General features: G+C 39.0%; 1 pseudogene across 3 annotated transcripts in view; it reads right to left on the bottom strand.

Annotated features, from left to right (window-relative positions):
• Nucleotides 1–8589, bottom strand: part of LOC149927237 (very long chain fatty acid elongase 6 pseudogene) — a 29139-nt pseudogene continuing 20550 nt past the window's right edge. The window contains exons 1-2 of one of the 3 annotated variants that reach the window (XR_016473923.1): nucleotides 3269–3591; nucleotides 1–1254 (exon numbers count right to left, since the gene is read on the bottom strand). The product of XR_016473923.1 is annotated as a very long chain fatty acid elongase 6 pseudogene, transcript variant X1 (transcript). Of the gene's footprint in view, nucleotides 1255–1961; nucleotides 2131–3268; nucleotides 3592–8589 lie in introns of those variants that run through there. The other 2 variants (XR_016473924.1, XR_016473925.1) reach the window with 2 other exon arrangements.

Raw genomic sequence — 8589 nt, 5'->3', positions numbered from 1 at the left:
TTTAGAGCGTAAATTTCAACCAACACGTTTTATTTGTATCATGAAAATATTGAAATTTACAATGGATTTTAAAAAGGTGCCGAAAATAATTTTTAAAAAGTTAAGAAACTCCCGACGAATGGACGTTTAAACGCTTGTTAAGAATAAACGTGAATTGGTTTTACGTCTTTTTAAAAAAAAATGTCTTTGGAATTTTTCTAGCGGCCAAAAATTCAATAAATTTGAGCGTTTCTCGTTTTAAAAAAATAATGGTAAACTTTAACAATAACGTAACAAAAAAAGGTTAGGACTCTTTCTTGGTCGCGCGCGCCTCTTCCTGATGACCCTTTGGCACCCCGTTATATTGGCCATTCGCGAGTCCGTTCTTGTAGCCGTTGATCTTGACGTCGCCTATTTTGCCATTGGCCACGTCGGCGGAGGTTTTCTTTGGACGGATAAAGTACGCCTTGACGAAGAAATGGACGAACAGGATCAAATAGGAGGCGTAGAGAAGCATCGTGCTGTAGAGGACGTGGTAGCCGACGTCGCATCTCTGGCCTCGCCACAAGGTCATCTGGACGTAGACCGTGACGAAGATGCCAACGAACATTTGGGCGATTTGGGAAGTGGTGATGAACATGGCGATCCGTCGAGGTACGCGCACTCTGGCGGCTCTCAGGGCGAAGTAACTGTACATAATGGCGTGTACGCTGTAGTTCATGACTATGGTCCAACGGGCCAGCGAGGAATGGTCCGTGTAGCCGAACCAGAGGACGAGAGCGGTGGCCAGATGGTGGTACCAATGCAGGAAAATCAGTTCTTGTTTGCGCAGCACGATGAAGGCGGTGTCGATGAACTCGGGCACTTTGGACATGACGAACATCCATCCCCAGAAACCGCTGACCTTGTCGAAGTCGGCGTAGCTACGGTTGCAGGCCGAGAAGTGAAAGCCGTATCGCGTAAGGGCGTGCGTGAATTCGGGCAAAGTCCTGGCGGCACCCATGACGCTGAAGACGGCCAACAGAGCGTTCCACGCGACGAGGGGCGCGCGCAAGTCGTACTTGGACCGCGACTTCATCGCGGCTCGCCCGCCGAAGACGGACACCAAGTAGAAAAGGCACAAGTAGATGACCACGTGCCAGTTGTCCCGCATCCATTGCCTCCTCTCTTGCGCCTCGAAGGCGTCTTCGAACGGGAAGATGACGCTGTAGGTCGGCGAGTACTTGAAGGACACATTCGTCTTAAAGGATCCGGAAAACATCCTGCCCGCGAGATCTGCGTACAAAGAAAACAAATCAATTAGCTTCAGTGGTTGGACTAAAATTAAGGTAAATAAATCCCAGAAACAAGAAATATCTAATTGATAAAAAACACAAGCAGCTCAATAAAACTAACAAACTATATATTACTGAAACCAAAAGGTAAATATCTAAAAAAGGCAAAATAATACAGGTTTAATGTAGGGATAACTTGAAGTGTAGACGTAGGTTTATTGTGCGCAGACTATTTACCCTAATCGTTCCCCTACGCTTTACTAGCGATGGCTTAACGTGTCACATAAATCTTAAAAAGACGAAGTAATTCTTAAAAAGACGAAATAAATAAGATTCTTAAAAAGACGAAATAAATAAGATTCTAAAAAATAGACAAATCTAAAAAAGACGAAATAATTTTTTTGAAAAAGACGAATTAAATAAAATTCTCAAAAAGACGAAATAAATAAGATTCTCAAAAAGACGAAATAAGATTCTTAAAAGGACTAAATAAATAAGACTCTAAAAAATAGACTGAAATCTAAAAAAAACGAAATAATTTTTTTGAAAAAGACGAACTAAATAAAATTCTTAAGACGAACTAAATAAAATTCTTAAGACGAACTAAATAAAATTCTTAAAACGAAATAAATCAATAAATCAGACGCAATACATGAATCTTGAAAAAAAACGAAATGAATATCTAAAAGTCAGATAAATATTTTTTACCAAAAAACGAAATTATCCAAGTATGTTGAAAACGCGTAAACTGGGGAACAGTACGCGCGTCCCGGCAAATGGAAGGCACTGGGTCAGCGAGAGTTGAAAAGGTCGACTTTCAAAGTTCAGAGAGAGGAGCGCGAGTGAGGCTACCCCGAGGCAGATTTCGATTTAAATACCTGAAGACGCCGCTTTCGGGGTTTTGGCCCAGCAACCCTATTCGTCTCTACTGACTTTCTTTGGCCAGCAAGCGAACACTTCCCCGAACGAAGGACCTTAAGCGGGGGGCAAATACCGTCACTTCCTCCCGAAAGAAAGTTGACCTTGGGTTTTTGACCGGGTACCGCCATCGAAGGCAGGTATCTGCCTTTTGATAAATTGCGCTCAGCCACGATTTTCTCGTAACTGTCAGGTAACTGACCAATGTCGTACGAAATTGGGGATTTTAGAGAGTACTGGGGGTCCCGTATCCGAATGGGACCATTGTCGCGTTTAGGGCTCATAAAGAAGAACATTTGGAAAAGCGAAATCGTGTCTCTCTGCCTGCGCTTTTGGAAAACCAAAGTTCTCGAGATAAGAATTCTCCGAAAAGAAGGAATGGTTTTTTGGCACTCCTTCGCAATCTTTCGATAACACTAGACGCCCCGGGCGGTCAACCCTTCCAGTTGAAATGGCGTAAATTCCGATTATGGAATTTACGCTGTTTTAAGCGGTAGCAAAATAATTATTATTCATACTATACTATTACGCATCGGGAAAAACATTTTAAAACTCCCTGAAAAACACTTCGCAACTTTTACTGGTTTTCCTATTATATAAAATTTTGCAAAAGCTTCCATCCCAAGGATGGCTCTATTATGGTTATTATTATTACCGCGTATTCAAATCCAACTTTTCATATCGTAGTTTTAAATGAAGAAAATATCTCTAAGCCAGAGTACAAGTCGTTGAATAAAATAGAACCCAATTAGTTTTTTTACAGCGTAGACGTATTTCCCAGTGATTTATGACGGTTTCAATACATTTCACCTTGAATTTCGAACTTTGATAACCACTTCGTTTGCTATTTCAGTCAACTTAAAGTCTATACACGTATTAAAGGTGTAAATTGAATATCAATTAAAATTGTACTAAATTGCAAATTTATTTAATTTTTACCCCACCTAAAGTTTCAACCAGATGAAACGGTTAACCAAGCGTATCGTATATTTCATACATTTAAGTAATTACAAAAGATTTAGAGTTCGTTACGGCGTTTATATGGGGATCTCGATTAATATTTTACCGAACTTGTAAGTAAGAACAATGTTACTTACCGGAGAATCACGTACGGTTGCTTTTCACGGTACGCGCGATAATTAAATACACGCGGTTCCAATACGATTCTTCCGAGTCAAAAATTGATGTCACCGACCCGGTACCACCGTACGCGCAAATTTGAATGAAGGATACGACACCGGGTCCTCAATACTAGCGTATTATTAACACAGCGGGTTTATTTTACCTAATTTTTTTTCGGGAGTCAACACATTTTTTTAAGCCTAATGGGGAAAACGAAAATTATCGAAACATTTGAAAAACAATCCACGTGGTTCGGCGCGCGCTGATCAAATAAAGCAGCTCGCAAACGAAATCACGGATGATGACTATTTCGCTACGATCACCGCTGCTAAGAAAATAAACCGAAGGTTTGGAAAGGACAGTTCTCGGGATGAGTTGAAACTATCGCGACATCGCCGATAATAAAAAGTGGCTACAAATTTCGATATTTCAATTTATACGGAGACGAAATTCCTGTCTCGGGTAGTTTCGTGTTTTCGGTTTTAAATCGTCCGCCTTTCATATAAAATAAAATTGTGCTGGGTGGGTCGGCATTTTTAGCCACTTTTTATTATAGGCGTATAATCTTGTGATTAGTAATAAATCAATGGACGAGGCTTAGCGGAAACGCGTAACTCCAACTGATTCCTTCTATTCTATTCCTTTAATTTTCTTCGGTAGTAGCGGAGTGATTTGACTTTTTTCACGGTGAATTAATGCTGGCAGATTTCGGAAGGTTGGCAACTTAGCATCCATCTACGAATAATTTTTAGTCCGCGCATTAGTAAGTCAATGAAGCCGAGCCTTCGACTACGACTACGACTGCGATTAATATTCAACGCGTTAAAAAAAAATTAAAAAAAGGAACAATTTCTTTCGACACTTTGGGTAAATTTTGCGAGGTTCATTATATGGTTGTAGTTTTCCGAAAAGAACGCGTTTTACCAGGAAAGCTATTCTGAAAAAATCAAAAATGATAAAATAGAATCTCGATCCGTTAAAAATGGCAATGCGTGTGTGGAGGAGAGCGGGTATCGAAACGTAAAACTATCGATTGCGTAAGTTCAATTTTAAGCAGTGGCATTATGTATTTTAGTCCAATCATAAACGGAAGGCTTTTCAAGCCGACGACAAATATCTGTTTATTTTTGGTACCTAAGGTTTAAATTGGCTCTATCGAGCGCGTGTGGAAATACTTAATTAAAATCATTTACGTCGGCATTACAGATCGACAAGATTTTGAATTTGACCAATACTATCGATGGTTTGATATTTCTCTTCTCCACACGCGCATTTTCATTTTATTCATTTACAGAATAGCCTAATTCCTGGGTTTTAAACCCAATAGTTGATTTTATAAAATAAAAAGTGGTCTTGCCGAACTTGTTAAAATGTTGCTCTTACGTCACAAGACACAGCTTTATTAGTATATTCTTCGCACGAGTGATTTGCACGCGCGCTAGAAAAATCTATTCTCCTCGTGACTGTAGCGCGCGTTCGTAGGCTTGTGAAAGTAAGAGACTGTGACGTAAGAGCAACATTTCAACAAGAAGGCCACGTTAGTTTATAAAAAGAACTATTTGAGCACCCAACTATCCATGTACACTTTTCCTTTTAATTGATGATACGTTTTTTTATTGAGAAAGTTTCGGGGATTTCTGGTTAAAAAAACCATTCAAACCGATATAGCGATTTTTAATGTTTAGAATTTAAATAATTTTATTAACTCTGGGTTACTTTAATAATAGAAGTTCTGACCAAGGTTAAGTAGTTTGTTATTCTCCAATACATTGTAATTACTGTTATTAGAATGCCCAAGTTAAAAATGATGATTTTTCTAAAGGGGGATTCTAGAATGCAGAAGTATCATTTCGTCTAGACGCAAAAACTATCTCGCGCGATTATAAAAAAATCTCTTATCTACTTCGAACGTTTCGTTAAATTAATATAATTAAATTAATTAACAAATTAATATTTTGGAAAGACCTTTAATTTGTTTTCGTGCGACCACAATATTATCCCCCTTTTATCCCCTTTTTTTGGTAAGTTGAAGAATTGAGGTTGAGTTGGCAAATAGGGGGTCCAGGTGTCTAAAAGGGGGTCTAGTAGTCTAAAAGGGGGTCTAGTAGTCTAAAAGGGGGTCTAGTAGTCTAAAAGGGGGTCTAGTTGTCTAAAAGGGGGTCTAGTTGTCTAAAAGGGGGTCTAGTTGTCTAAAAGGGGGTCTAGTTGTCTAAAAGGGGTCTAGTTGTCTAAAAGGGGGTCTAGGTGTGTAAAAGGGGGTCTAGGTGTCTAAAAGGGGGTCTAGTTGTCTAAAAGGGGGTCTAGTTGTCTAAAAGGGGGTCTAGTTGTCTAAAAGGGGGTCTAGTTGTCTAAAAGGGGGTCTAGTTGTCTAAAAGGGGGTCTAGTTGTCTAAAAGGGGGTCTAGTTGTCTAAAAGGCGGTCTAGTTGTCTAAAAGGGGGTCTAGTTGTCTAAAAGGGGGTCTAGTTGTCTAAAAGGGGGTCTAGTTGTCTAAAAGGGGGTCTAGTTGTCTAAAAGGGGGTCTAGTTGTCTAAAAGGGGGTCTAGTTGTCTAAAAGGGGGTCTAGTTGTCTAAAAGGGGGTCTAGTTGTCTAAAAGGGGGTCTAGTTGTCTAAAAGGGGGTCCAGTTGTCTAAAAGGGGGTCTAGTTGTCTAAAAGGGGGTCTAGTTGTCTAAAAGGGGGTCTAGTTGTCTAAAAGGGGGTCTAGTTGTCTAAAAGGGGGTCTAGTAGTCTAAAAGGGGGTCTAGTAGTCTAAAAGGGGTCTAGTTGTCTAAAAGGGGGTCTAGTTGTCTAAAAGGGGGTCTAGTTGTCTAAAAGGGGGTCTAGTTGTCTAAAAGGGGGTCTAGTTGTCTAAAAGGGGGTCTAGTTGTCTAAAAGGGGGTCTAGTTGTCTAAAAGGGGGTCTAGTTGTCTAAAAGGGGGTCTAGTTGTCTTAAAGGGGGTCTAGTTGTCTTAAAGGGGGTCTAGTTGTCTTAAAGGGGGTCTAGTTGTCTAAAAGGGGGTCTAGTTGACTGAAAAGGGTGCAGTTGACTAAAAAGGGTGCAGTTGACTAAAAAGGGTGCAGTTGACTAAAAAGGGTGCAGTTGACTAAAAAGGGTGCAGTTGACTAAAAAGGGTGCAGTTGACTAAAAAGGGTGCAGTTGACTAAAAAGGGTGCAGTTGACTAAAAAGGGTGCAGTTGACTAAAAAGGGTGCAGTTGGCAAACCGAGGTACTGCTAGTTGGCAAAATGGGGGGCAATTGTAAAAAAGAGGTACAGTTGGCAAAAGAATATCCCGTTTGGCAAATGATCATTTTTGAAAACATTTTTCGTTACAGCCACTTAAAGAAAACCTTCGCCAGCTCAGTCGTAAGCGAATTGGGAGATAGAGTTGGCCAAATCCAACTTTATCCCCCTCCCCCGAATTCGACCTTCTTCGGTGGGACCTTGCCTTCCAGCTATGCCACCAGCTTCAACCAATTTCTTGGGAATATTTTTATTTAATTATTTTATCTTTGTACCAAGATATAGTGACTAAAACCTATCTTGGGTGGTCGCCTCAAATCACTTACGAGGTAAGTAAAATGTAAAAATTATCTTCGAAAAGTATTTTTAAGAAATCGGTACCCGTTTCATAAATAACGTTATACTTATCTCGTATACTTCTTTCTGGTCGTAAATGATAGGTTGTGCCAGAAGGGTATAATATAAGTGTTCATCTCCCAATACTGCTATTGTTATTCGCTTGATACACGCAGGCTCCTGCTGGTTTAAGGCGAAAAATAGTTTGTGGCACGATACGTATTATCATAAGTGCATAAATTTGTTCCATAAGTGTGACACTTCCTATTCTCAGGGTGACCAGGGAAAGGCTTCGAAAGTTTTATAGGAAACATAGGAATTTTAGAGGCGAATTATAGCAGGGTTCATACAATATTTCAAAAACCATTTTCCCTGATATTTCCAGGTTTTTGAATATTTTCCAGGTGTACTTTTTAAAACAATAGGGGTCTCTAAAATGTTAAAATCATTACTGTGTCTAATATAATTTAGTCAAGATTGAACGTATGAATTCCATACTAAGTAATAATTTCAGTAATACTAAAACAAAAACATAATTAGGAGTTTTCATAATAATTTTCCCTGATTTCCCTGATATTTCGGGAAAATTTTCATTTTCCCTGATATTTCCCTGACTTTTTTGCTTTAAATAAATTTCACTGATATTTCCAGGTTTTCACTGATTTCCCTGTTTGTATGAACCCTGTATAGGAAAATATAAGAAACTAAACCGGCGAATTATATGAAAATATACGACACTAAATAGGAAAATCCGAGGGGCTGACCACTATCCGTAATTGGTGTACAAGCCCGTAGCTTTGACTGTACTAAAGTGATTACGTAATTGATTACAGATTTAGCACTACCAAAGGCTGTACTCGCTGTAATCGGGGTACAGAGTTTAAGGAAGTGTCTAGCCCCTCGGGAAAATCTAGGAAAAAATAATAAGGTAATTATTGCATATCTGTATACTTTGACTCGAATCACCTATTGAATATTGATAATTTTTTGTACACTGCTTTCTTGCATTATTGGATCACTTGGCGGATTTACAAAGCCCGCAAATTTCATGATTTTCGTACAAAAAATATCTTTCATTATCAAAAGAGCGTATATTTATAGGAAAATATAGGAAAATAGGTGAAAATAAAGGAATTTATAGGAAGGCATTAAAAATATAGGAAAATATAGGAAATATAGAAAGTCTGGTCACCCTGTATTCTTCACATGAAAAAGTTTTACTGAGAGCTATTCGCAAGACACACTGCATTACGGGCTTCGTCGACGTTTTGCATCCGCTTGTTCCCGCGTCACACGTAGCCTTTGACAGCGCCTCACCAGGGGGAGATTTTCCTCTTGTGATGACGTCACTCCGTTATTAGCTCTCAGTAAAATATTTCGCAATGTGACAAACTTATGGAAAAACATTATAGACTTTATGGTATTATTAGTTACTTTTCAATCTAAGGTAAGGTGTTTGCTAAGAAACGATACAGGGCCAATAACTCAATGTGTTGGTTCAAGGTCATACAAAGTTTATCTCGAAAACCAATGGATTTAAAGAAATGGTTCCAATTTGAAAGGTTTTCATCATGGTGTTTTACATCGAGTTAAAGACATTTAAACTTAAAATTTCAATTCACACACTTTTCAAATTGGAACCATTTCTCTAAATCCATTTGTTTTCGAGATAAACTTTTAATGACTTTGAACCATGAGTTAAAGGTCATCAGAGTTTGAAAATTCTAAAACCCCCTATT

Source organism: Leiobunum rupestre, chromosome 9 (assembly GCF_980474605.1).
Source record: "Leiobunum rupestre chromosome 9, qqLeiRupe1.1.hap1, whole genome shotgun sequence".
Classification (NCBI taxonomy): domain Eukaryota; kingdom Metazoa; phylum Arthropoda; class Arachnida; order Opiliones; family Sclerosomatidae; genus Leiobunum; species Leiobunum rupestre.
Note: the sequence above shows the minus strand (reverse complement) of the source record. Positions and strands in the feature narration are given on the sequence as shown.